The sequence below is a fragment of the Mus musculus genome, chromosome 1 (genome assembly GCF_000001635.26).
Source record: "Mus musculus strain C57BL/6J chromosome 1, GRCm38.p6 C57BL/6J".
Taxonomy (NCBI): Eukaryota; Metazoa; Chordata; class Mammalia; order Rodentia; family Muridae; genus Mus; species Mus musculus.
This window is the reverse complement of record NC_000067.6, coordinates 44,522,343-44,535,339: the sequence shown is the minus strand read 5'-3', so window position 1 is coordinate 44,535,339 and position 12,997 is coordinate 44,522,343. Positions and strand designations below refer to the sequence as shown.

The window sequence follows — 12,997 nt, the reverse complement described above, 5'->3', positions numbered from 1 at the left end:
TAAATAAACTTCAAATGAAGTATACCATCAAGAATATATATATATATATATATATATATATATATATATATATATATATATATATGAAGTGTATGTTTTTGAACTTTACATTAATGGAAGGATGGTAATGTCTAATCCAGCTTAAATAATATTTAAGACTAGAGGCTTTTGTAATTCTAAGAATCCAAGAGCATTATAGCATTTTATTTCAACTAGTATATTTTTATGTAAAAATTTTAAAGAGTCCATTGTTAAATATTCAAGTAGAAATAAAAGTCAAAATTATTACAAATTTCAGCATATTTTATTCTGAATCAACTAAACACATTTAACTTATGCAGTCTTTGGTCATAAGAACATTATTTTTTCCATTTTGTTTTCTGATTTATTTTCTATTTTTACAGAAAAGGGGTAATTTTGTATAACAATGTTGCATCATATTAAGCACAATTCTGCCTTTTCTGATTCCTCATATCTGTTGTTCTAGGGACTGTTTCCTTCCTTTAGGATCTGTGTAATACACTTCCATGCACTCTGGCTTTTGAGATCCTGATCTGGCTTTCAGATACCTATGATCCTAATCACTTTGAAGTAACAGGTCTTTCTTTGAAAGCAAAAGTTTCACTTAGAGCTTTGTTTCTTTGTTGGATTTTGATTTGATTTTGAGTTTTGTTTTGTTGAGACAGTGGCTCATTATGGAGTATGGGCCACCTATCAACTATCTATTTAGTATGGGCTGGCCTCCAATTTGTAGCATTTCTTCTGCCTCAACCTTCATAGTGCTAAGATTCAGAAATGTATACAGCATCAGCATCATACTAGTTCATTTGCTGTTATTGCTGATGTTTTAAGAATTATTAATTTTTATTTTATGTGTAATTTTTTGTCCTCATTAATTTGGGCATGGTATGCCTTTAGGTGCACTCAGAAGCCAGAAAAGGGTATGGGATCCTATAGAACCTGAGTTACACATGATTACCAGCTACCAAGTACTGGGAATCCAATCCTGGTTTTCTGGAAAGGAGGTCTGTGCTTTTAACTTTCTAGCCATGTCACCAGCTTTCCTTAATAATTACTAAAGTTATATTTTGCATATTAAAAGTCAAAACTGCAAGAACTAATGCCAGGTACTGGGCTAGAGAAGAATGATAATCTAAAGTCATCTTCCCCTGACCCTGATAAACACCACAAGGCTTATTATAGGACTATGACTCCCAGAAAAGCAGATGTAGCTTTTCCCAGAACTAAGGATAATAGTGGCTGAGGAGAGCACCTACACAAAGGCGAAGGTATGTCTCATTCTCTCTGTGCAGAACAAAATTGACTCTCCATTGGCACTGCCCTCCCTGAGAGCCTGTGTTTCCAGAGAGACTTTTCTTTAGGCACTAGTTCTACTTTGCATTGGGAATGCTGCATACCTCTTTATCTCCATCTTTCGGTTTCTACCACAACAGGTTGCAGGAAGACTCTTATTCATTTCATGAAGCAAATGTTAAAGAGAATTATACTTGTAGGTCATTCAATAATAATGGTTATTATTTTCAAAAAGTTCAGTGATGGATGCAATTAGCATTATGATAATGTGCTTACTGATAGTTCAGCAAAGATAAAGTGAATTTCATACTATGAAAAATAGCATGTTATTAAAAGCTTTTGAGTCAGTTTTCAATTTTGCAACTATCTTTAAAATGTAAATACAGATTTAAAAGAAACTGTTTCCTTCTTCTTGGAATACATTATTTAAAACATGGTTGTAGGTCATATGGTGACTGTGGGTGGAGAGATGAAGGACCTGGACTATGCATAAGAAAACTGAGACTCCCAGTCAACAGTAAGAACGAGGCCCCATGCCTGTCCCAGTCAGCCCATCTCCAGCCACCTCTACAAAGACATCAGGCATATGAAGATAAAAGCCAGCTTATCCATGCCAGCCTCAGGAGTAGGATGGGATTCATGGATTGAATATGTGATATAGGTAGATACATGGAAGGCTCCCATACATTAATACTGCTAATTTTACTACTTAGTTGCAATGGACTAGAAATCCTTGTAACTGAACAAAGTCCCACTCTCACCCCGTCCCTATACGCCTACACATCAGCAGTCTGTTTTGCTAAGCCAGTGGTTCTGAGTCTTCCTACTTCTGTGACCCTTTAATACAGTTCTTCATGTTGTGGTATTTCCCAATCATAAAATTATGTTGTTTCTGCTTCATAACTGTAATTTGCTACTGTTGTGAATAGTCATGTAATATCTGACATGCCACCAGAAGGTGATATGACCCATATGCTGAGAACTGCTGTGAGAAGCAGACAGCATGTAATGTGCATCTGAAAATTGCCTGACATACTATGCCCAAGACAGTGACCTACCCATGGTCCTTTTCAATAACAATTAAGTGGCTGTTGTTTTAAGCATGAAGGAATGTTTGTAATGTTTACAGCAATAGTTAACAAAGATAGCATGTGAAAATAGCCAAGAAACTTAAAGAAGACAACAAAGACTTGGTGAAGTTGGTAACCAAGAAAAGGGGCAGGTATTTTATATGGCGCGCACACACACACACACACACACATGAATATATTTACAAAATATATTGCTTTAGAGTGATGGGATATAAAACAAATACAGGACTTTTTGAACTATAAATATGTAATACAATTAGTAAAATGTAAGGACTTTATATCTGTAATTGACACATCTATCCTAATCTTTTTACCTTTTTTGGTCTTTTTGGTGTTGGAAAACCTTCTGCCTCAGCACCTGGAATGCTGAGATTACAGGCTAGGGAAACAATTACTGTCCTTTTTATATCTTAAATATTGCATATTGCAAAGAATATTACCTAACAGCCAATTTAAAATCAGCCAAGCATAAGATATGTGTTTTTACTCAAGAATTAGTGGATGCCAGTCTCCATCTGCACCCAGGAGCTGAGGCTGTTCCTCAGTCCTCTGTACATAGGTCCCGCCAGGAGAGCACTGGTCTCCCAGGAGTGTTCTCACTTCCAGTCTCAGAGGTGAGACCTCCACTTTCTCTTCAATAACTGTCCAAAGCCGGACTGGCCAGGAGTGCACATGGCACAGGAACAGTGGAGCAGCTGGGACAGGATCCTTCCAGACTCCATCTGCCCCCAGGAGATGGGGCTATTTCATAGCCTTCTGTAAACAGTTCACACCAGAATAGAGCTGGTCTCCCAGAAGTGTTGACACAAGTTTACAGGTCCACATGAGAAATAAGCTCCAGCCAGAGACAGCAAGACTAATTAACACCAGAGATAACCAGATGGCAAAAGATAAGCACAAGAAACTTACCAAAAGAAACCAAGGCTACTTGGTATCATCAGAACCCAGTTCTCCCACCACAACAAGTCCTGGATACCCAACACATCAGAAAAACAAGATTTGGGTTTAAAATCACATCTCATGATGTTGATAGAGGACTTTAAGAAAAATATAAATAAAGAATTATAGGAAAACACAACCAAACAAGTGAAGGAATTGAACAAAACCATACAGGATCTAAAAATGGAGGTAGAAACAATTAAAAAATCACAAAAAGATACAACTCTGGAGATAGAAAACATAGGAAAGAGATCAGGAATTATAGAGGCAAGCATCACCAACAGAATATAAGAGATAGGAGACAGAATCTCAGGTGCAGAAGATACCATAGAAAACATTGACACAACAGTTAAAGAAAATGCAAAATGCAAAAAGCTCCTAACCCAAAATATCCAGGAAATCCAGGACACAATGAGAAGACCAAACCTAAGGATAACAGGTATAGAAAAAAAGCAAAGATTCCCAATTTAAAGGGCCAGTAAATATCTTCAACAAAATTATAGAGGAAAACTTCCTTAACCTAAAGAAAAAGATGTCCATGAACATGCAAGAAGCCTACAGAATTCCAAATAGATTGGACCAGAAAAGAAATTTCTCCTGTCACATAATAATCAAAACACCAAATGCACAAAGCAAAGAAGGAATGTTAAAAGCAGTAAGGGAAAAATGTCAGGTAACATTTAAAGGTAGACCTATCAGAATTAAACCAGACTTCTCCCCAGGGAAAATAAAAGCCAGAAGATCCTGGGCAGATGTCATATAGACCCTAAGAGAACACAAATGTCAGCCCAGGCTACTGTACCCAGCAAAACTCTCAATTACCATAGATGGAGAAACCAAGATACTCCATAAAATCAAACAAACAAACAAACAAATTTACACAATAACTTTCCACAAATCCAGCCCTTCAAAGGATAATAAATGGAAAACAAAACCAAATAACAAACAAACAAACAAAACCCCAAAAAACACACACAAAAAAGGAAGAAAACTACCCCCTGAAAAAAAGCAAGAATAAATCTTCTTTCAATAAGCCTAAAAGAAAATATCCACATAAATATAATTCCATCTCTAACAACAAAAATAACAGAAAGCAACATTTACTTTTCTTTAATATCTCTTAATATCAATGGACTCAATTTACTAACAAAAAGACATAGACTGGATTCATAAACTGGGCCCAACATTTTGCTGCATACAGGAAACCCACATCAGTGACAAAGACAGATACTATATCAGAGTAAAAGGCAGGAAAACAATTTTCCAAGAAAACAGTCCCAAGAAACAAACTGGAGTAGCCATTCTAATGTAGAATAAAATAGGTGTTAAAACTAAAATTATCAAAAAAAGATAAGGAGGGACATTTCATGCTCATCAAAGGAAAAAATCTACCAAATAGTACTCTCAATTCTGAACATCTATGCTCCAATGCAAGGGCCCTACATTCATAAAGGAAACTTTCCTAAAGCTCAAAGCACACAAGGAACCTCACACAATATTAGTGGGAAACTTCAACACCCAACTCTCATCATTGGACAGATCATGGAAACAGAAACTAAAAGGAGAGACATGGAAACTAACAGAAATTATGAACCAAATGTATTTAACAGATATCTATAGAACCTTTTATCCTAAAACAAAAGAATATACCTTCTTCTCAGTACCTCATGGGACCTTCTCCAAAATTGACCATATAATTGATCACAAAACAGGCCTAAACAGATACAAGAAAAATGAGATAATCCCATGCATCCTATCAGATCACCAGGGACTAAGGATGACCTTCAAAAACAAAAAACAACAGAAAGCCCACATATACATGGAAGCTGAACAATGCTATACTTAATGATAACTTGAACAAGGAAGAAATAAAGAAAGAAATTTAAGACTTTTCAGAATTTAGTGAAAATGAAGCCACAACATACCCAAACTTATGGAATACAAGAAAGCAGTGCTCAGAGGAAAACTCATAGCTCCGAGTGCCTCCAAAAAGAAACTGAAGAGAGTATACACTAGCAGCTTGACAGCACATGTGAAAGCTCTAGAACAAAAAGAAGCAAATACTCCCTTAGAGGAGAAGATGGCAGGAAACGATCAAACTCAGAGCTGAAATCAACCAAGTATAAACAAAAAGAATTATACAAAGAACCAACCAAACCAGGAGCTGGTTGTTTGAGAAAATTACCAAGAAAGATATACCCTTTGAAAGAATAACCAGAAGGCACAAAAACAGTATCCAAATCAACAAAATTAGAAATGAAAAGAGAGACATAACAACAGAAATCAAAGAAATCCAAAAAATTATCAGATCCTACTACAAAAGCCTATATGCAACAAAACTGGAAAATATGGAAGAAATGGACAATTTTCTACACAGATACCAGATACCAAAGTTAAATGAGGGTCAGATAAACCATCTAAAAAGTCCCATAACCCCTAACGAAGTAGAATTAGCCATGAATAGTCTTCCAACTAAAAAAAAAGCCCAGGGCTGGTGAGATGGCTCAGTGGGTAAGAGCACCCGACTGCTCTTCCGAAGGTCCGGAGTTCAAATCCCAGCAACCACATGGTGGCTCACAACCATCCGTAACAAAATCTGACTCCCTCTTCTGGAGTGTCTGAAGACAGCGACAGTGTACTTATATATAATAAATAAATAAAATCTTAAAAAAAAAAAAAAAAAAAAAAAAAAAGCCCAGGACCAGATGGGTTTAGTGCAAAGTTCTATCAGACCTTCAGAGAAGACCTAATACCAATACTGTTCAAAATATTCCACAAAATAGAAACAGAAGGAACCCCACCCAATTTGTTCTATGAAGCTACAATCACCCTGATACCTAAACCACATAAAGGCCCAACTAAGAAAGAGATCTTCAGACCAATTTCCCTTATGACTATTGGTGCAAAAATACTCAAAACAAACTCTTGCAAATCAAATGAATCCAAGAATACACCAAAATGATCATCCATCATGATCTACTAGGCTTCATCCCAGGGATGCAGGGATGGTTCAATATATAGAAACCATTAACATAATCCACTATTTAAACATACTCAAAGGAAAAAATCATATGATTGTCTCATTAGATGTTGAAAAAGCATTTGACAAAATCCATCACCGCTTCATGACAAAAGTTTTGGAAAGCTCAGAAATTCAAGGCCTATATCTAAACATAGAAAAAGCAATATACAATATACAGCAAACCAGTAGCCAACATCAAACTAAATGGAGATAAACTTGAAGCAATCCTACTAAAATCAGGGACTAGACAAGGCTGCCCACTCTCTCCCTATCTGTTCAATATAGTACTCCAAGTCCTAGCAAGAGCAATTAGACAACAAAGGGACATCAAAGTGATACAAATGAGAAAGGAAGAAGTCAAAATATTACTATTTGCAGGTGATATGATAGTATACTTAAGACACCCCAGAAATTCCACCAGATAACTCATAAATCTGATAAACAACTTCAGTAAAGTGGTTGGATATAAAATTAACTCAAACAAATCAGTGGCCTTCCTCTACTCAAAAGATAAACAAGCTGAGAAAGAAATTGGGGAAACAAAACCCTTCACAATAGTCACAACTAATATAAAATACCTTGGTGTGATCCTACTAAGCAAATGAAAGATCTGTATGACAAGAACTTCAAGTCTCTGAAGAAAGAAATTGAAGAGGAACTCAGAAGATGGAAAGATCTCCCTTGCCTGTGGATTGGCAGGATTAATAAGGTAAAAATCAACATCTTGTTGATTCCATGCAATCTCTGTCAAAATTCCAACTCAATTCTTCCTAGAGTTAGAAAGAGCAATTCTCAAATTCATCTGGAATAACAAAACACCCAGGATAGTAAAAACTCTTCTCAACAATAACAGAAATTCTAGTGGAATTACCATATGTGACCTCAAGCTGTACTACAGAGCAATTGTGATTAAAAACTGCAGGGTATTGGTAGAGACAGGCAGGTAGATCAGTGGAATAGAATTGATCACTATTTGCAGATGATATGATAGTATATATAAGTGACCCTAAAAATTCCACCAGAGAACTCCTAAACCTGATGAACAGCTTCAGTGCAGTAGCTGGATATAAAATTAAGTCAAAAAAATCAGTGACCTTTCTCTACACAAAGGATAAACAGGACAAGAAAGAAGTTAGGGAAACAACACCCTTCAAAATAGTCACAAACAATATAAAATGCCTTGGTGTGACTCTAACTAAGGAAGTGAAAGATCTGTATGATAAGAACTTCAAGTCTCTGAAGAAAGAAATTGAAGATCTCAGAAGATGGAAAGATCTCCCTTGCCTGTGGATTGGCAGGATTGCTGAAAGCAATCTAAAGGTTCAATGCAATCCCCATCAAAATTCCAACTCAATTCTTCACTGAGTTAGAAAGGGCAATTTGAAAATTCGTCTGGAACAATAAAAAACATAGGATAGCAAAAACTATTCTCAACAATAAAAGAAACTCTGGGGGAATCACCATGCCTGACCTCAAGCTGTACTACAGAGCAATTGTAATAAAATCTGCATAGTACTGGTACAACAACAGACAGGTAGATCAATGGAACAGAATTGAAGACCCGGAAATGAACCCACACACCTATGCTCACTTGATCTTTGACAAGGAAGCTAAAACCATCCAGTGGAAGAAAGACAGCATTTTCAACAATTGGTGCTGGCACAACTGGTTGTTATCATGTAGAAGAATGCGAATTGATCCATTCCTATCTCCTTGTACTAAGGTCAAATCTAAGTGGATTAAGGAACTCCACATAAAACCAGAGACACTGAAAATTATAGAGGAGAAAGTAGGGAAAAGCCTTGAAGATATGGGTACAGGGGAAAAATTCCTGAATAGAACAGCAATGGCTTGTGCTGTAAGATCGAGAATCGATAAATGGGACCTCATAAAATTGCAAAGCTTCTGCAAGGCAAAAGACACCGTCAATAAGACAAAAAGGCCACCAACAGATTGGGAAAGGATATTTACCTATCCTAAATTGGATAGGGGACTAATATCCAATATATATAAAGAACTCAAGAAGGTGGACTCCAGAAAATCAAATAACCCCATTAAAAAATGGGGCTCAGAGCTGAACAAAGTATTCTCACCTGAGGAATACCGAATGGCTGAGAAGCACCTGAAAAAATGTTCAACATCCTTAATCATCAGGGAAATGCAAATCAAAACAACCCTGAGATTCCACCTCACACCAGTCAGAACAGCAAAGTCCCAAAACTCATGTGACAGCACATGCTGGCGATGTTGTGGAGAAAGAGGAACACTCCTCTATTGCTGGTGGGATTACATGCTTGTACAACCACTCTGGAAATCAGTCTGGCGGTTCCTCAGAAAATTGTACATAGTACTACTGGGAGATCCAGCAATACCTTTCCTGGGCATATACCCAGAAGATGTTCCAACTGGTAATAAGGACACATGCTCCACTATGTTTATAGCAGCCTTGTTTATAATAGCCAGAAGCTGGAAAGAACCCAGATGTCCCTGAACAGAGGAATGGATACAGAAAATATGGTACATTTACACAATAGAGTACTACTCAGCAATTAAAAACAATGAATTTATGAAATTCCTAGGCAAATGAATCTATCTGGAGGATATCATTCTGAGTGAGGTAACCCAATCACAAAAGAAGTCATTAGTTATACACTCACTGATAAGTGGATAAGCCCAGAAACATAGAGCACCCAACATACAATTTGCAAACCACAAGAAAATCAAAGAAGGAAGACCAACCCATGGATACTTCGTTCCTCCTTAGAATAGGGAAAAAATATCCATGAGAATTACAGAGACAAAGGTTAGAGCTAAGATGGACCATCCAGATACTGACCCACCCGGGGGTCCATCCCATAATAAGCCACCAAATGCAGACACTATTGCATATGCCAGCAAGATTTTGCTGAAAGGACCCTGATATAACTGTCTCTTGTGAGGCTATGCCAGTGCCTGACAAATATAGAAGTATACCCTCACAGTCATCTATAGGATGGACACATGGCCCGCAATAGAGGAGCTAAAGAAAGTACCCAAGGAGCTTAAGGAGTCTGCAACTCTATAGGTGGAACAACAATATGAACTAACCAGTACCCCCCGAGCTCTTTTCTCTAGCTTCATATGTAGCAGAAGATGGCCTAGTATGCCATCATTGGGAAGAGAGGCCCCTTGGTCTTGCAAACTTTATATGCCCCAGTACAGGGGAGTGCCAGGGCCAAGAAGTGGGAGTGGGTGGGAAGGGGAGCAGGGAGGAGGGAGGGTATAGGGCACTTTTGGGATAGCATTTGAAATGTAAATGAAGAAAATATGTAATAAAAAATTAAAAAAAAAAAAAGAATTGAAGATCCAGAAGTGAACCCCCCACACCTATGGTCATTTGACCTTTGACAAAAAATTAAAACCATCCAGTGAAAATAGACAGCATTTTTAATAAAGGGTGCTGGCTCAAGTAGCAGTCTGCATGTAGAATAATGCAAATTGATCCATTCTTATCTCCTTGTACATAGTTCAAATCCAAGTGCATCAAAGACCTTCAAATAAAATCAGATACACTGAAACTAATAAAAAAGAAAGTGGGGAAGAGCCTTGAGCACATGGGCACGGGGGAATATTTCCTGAACAGAACACCAATAGCTTATGCTCTAAGACCAAGAATTGACAAATGGGACCTCATGAAATTGCAAATCTTCTGTAAGACAAAGGACACTGTCAATAGGACAAAATGGCAACCAACAGATTGGGAAAAGATCTTTATTAACCCTACATCCAATAGAAGGCTAATATCCAATATATGCAAAGAACTCAAGAAGTTAGACTCTAGAGAACCAAATAACCCTATTTAAAAATGGGGAACAGAGCTAAACAAAGAATTCTCAACTGAGAAATACCAAATGGCTGAGAAACACTTAAAGAAATGTTCAACATCCTTAGTCATCAGGAAAAGGCAAATCAAAACAACCCTGGGAATCCACCTCCCACCAGTCAGAACAGCAAAGTTCCAAAACTCATGTGACAGCAGATGCTGGCGATGTTGTGGAGAAAGAGGAACACTCCTCCATTGTGGGTGGGATTGCAGGATGGTACAACCACTCTAGAAATAAGTCTGGCAGTTCCTCAGAAAGTTGGACATAGTACTACCTGAGAACCCAGTTATACCATTCAGTTATACAGAAGTGGATGCTCACAGCCATCCATTGGATTGAGCACAGAGTCCCCTATGGAGGACCTAGAGAAAGGACAAAAGGAGCTGAAGTAGTTTGCAGTCCCATAGAAGGAACAACAATATGAATCAACTAGTACCCCCAGAGCTCCCAGGGACTAAACCACCAACCAGAGAGTACACATGGAGGGACCCATGACTCCAGTTGCATATGTAGCAGAGGATGGCCATGTAGGACATCACTGGGAGGAAGGCCATTGGTCCTGTGAAGGCTTGATGCCCCAGTGTAGGGTAATGCCAGGACAGACAAGTGGGAGCGGGTGGGTTGGTGAGCAGAGGGAGGGAGATGGGATAGGGGGTTTTGGGAGGGGAAACAAGGAAATGGGATAACATTCGAAATGTAAATAAAAAAATCTATTAAAAAAAGAATTAGTGGACAATGCTTTCATATAAGAAAACCAAACTAGTATAGAATTCCACAGTTGGTCAAGATGCAAAGACTAACTGACCATGGGCTGCCTAGACCCAAATGGGGTATCTATTCCACTGCCTACATGCCTAATGGTCAGGGAACATTCAGGAAGAAGTGGGCACTGGGTTTCCACAAACCTGAAAATTGTGATGACTGTTGCAGGGACGGCAGACAGTTTGCTTAATAGGACAGGGAATTTGCTGCACAAAATTTGTAAAGATCACCTCCACTTGACATGTTAACATGAGTAGAGAGAAATTTCACAAAGCCTCATGTTTAGATGAAGAGCCAGGGACTGCTGAGGAAGAACGATTCAGTTTTGTTTGTTTTGTTTATTTCGGGAAGGAGACCCAACTCCTAAGTGCTTAGCCCTAAACATATGAAAACATGTAACACTAATGGAATTTGGAAGGTTGTTTGTGAACACACACACACACACACACACACACACAAATAGAAAAGTTCTCAAATTCAAAAGAGGGCAGGTGGATTTGAAAGTAGTTGGGAAGTAGAAATGGTGCAATTGTCAAATTAAAAAAAAATTCAGTGAGAGAATTAGATGTATTTTAAAAGACTAATATAATGATGATAGAGGAAAGATTTCCATGCTTTTCCTTGGATAGCTGGGCTGGGAACTCAAGTGGGACCTTGAACATACTAAGCAAGCATTTTGTTGTTAGTTATATCACAAACTTGATGCTTTACTTGTCATTTTTTATTAAAATGTATTGGTGAGTTTAGAATTCCTCACGGTGCTATGCTTTTGTCTAACTGCAATGAGTTTTATGTATGATTGAAGTCTATGATCACTGTGTACACTAGTGTCATATCTGTGGGTGTGTGCTCAGGTACTCTATCTTCTTTGTTCATCCTCCTATCATTTATGGATGACTGCTTCTTTTCATCTCTACAGACATATAAGAATGTAGTCAGCTTTTAAAATTAATCTGCAAGATATTAGTTTTCACAACTCTCTCTTTACCCCCTGATTTTATTTCTTTCTTACTTCCTTTTCTGATGTTTTAGAAAAAATGTCCTTTCTGAATTAGGCTTTGCTTTGCTGTTTGAATTTCGGAGCACTTATCAAATATATAAGGAGAAAGATCTACTTATTATTTTATTGTTTGTGTCTCTGTTCTTTTAACTACAACAACAACAGTAAATGTATATTTGGACAGAGTCTGCTGCACAAAAGTGAGAGAACGCTAGTTCAAATTCCTAAGACATACCTTGAAGTTGAACTGGGTAGAATTCGTGTGTAATGGCAAGATTGGGAAGCAGGATAATCCCTGGAAACTGACAGGCAAGCTGCCAGATAAATATTCAATAGCAACAGAGACTCTGTCTCAAACAAAGCTGTCCTTTGACCTCCCCATGCATACCACAGCATGTATACACTTGCACTAACACACAAGAATACAAATACATACAGGAACACACACACACACTTACAACTCCCAAAATACTTATGCTGAGGGCCATGCAGAAGGAACAACAAATGACTCTAGAAGTCAGGGAGTGCAGCCCACAAATTAGAACAACAAAGATGGGTGTGTTTCCAAGAGGCAGAGGCCTAAGAACTTCATGTCCTGAGGACTTCATGCTGTTATGAAATTCTGTTCTGCTTGCTACCCTCACATCCCTCTTGATCTAAGAATTGTATGAAAACTCTAAGGGGTTTCCAGCCCCTCACTGGGCAGTATCTTTGGCACTAACAACAATCGTGTTTGATCTCTTTCAGGCATTGCTGTTGGCACAGATTAATGACTCAATCACCACCCTAAGAAAGAACTTGTAGATTGTCAGCAATGACCACCACCCTTAGAAAACATTTGGAAAAATAGAACTTTTTATGAAACTTGGTTAATATGTTTTTGTTACTGTCTATGATGTAGAAAATCTTAGGGAACAATTTAAAGTTCAGAAAAGCACACTCTTATTAGTTAAGCTAGGGACCTTTTATCCTTTTATGATCAGGAAACAAGAACAATAGCAGCATT

General features: G+C 37.8%; 1 long non-coding RNA gene across 1 annotated transcript in view; it reads left to right on the top strand.

The window, feature by feature from the left end:
* Gm39635 overlaps nt 1-12,776 on the top strand; it is a 28,894-nt gene extending 16,118 nt beyond the window's left edge. The window contains exon 3 of the long non-coding RNA XR_865406.1: nt 12,739-12,776. This is a non-coding gene — a long non-coding RNA (predicted gene, 39635). The remainder of the gene's footprint in view (nt 1-12,738) is intronic.
* Nucleotides 12,777-12,997: the final 221 nt, after the last annotated feature.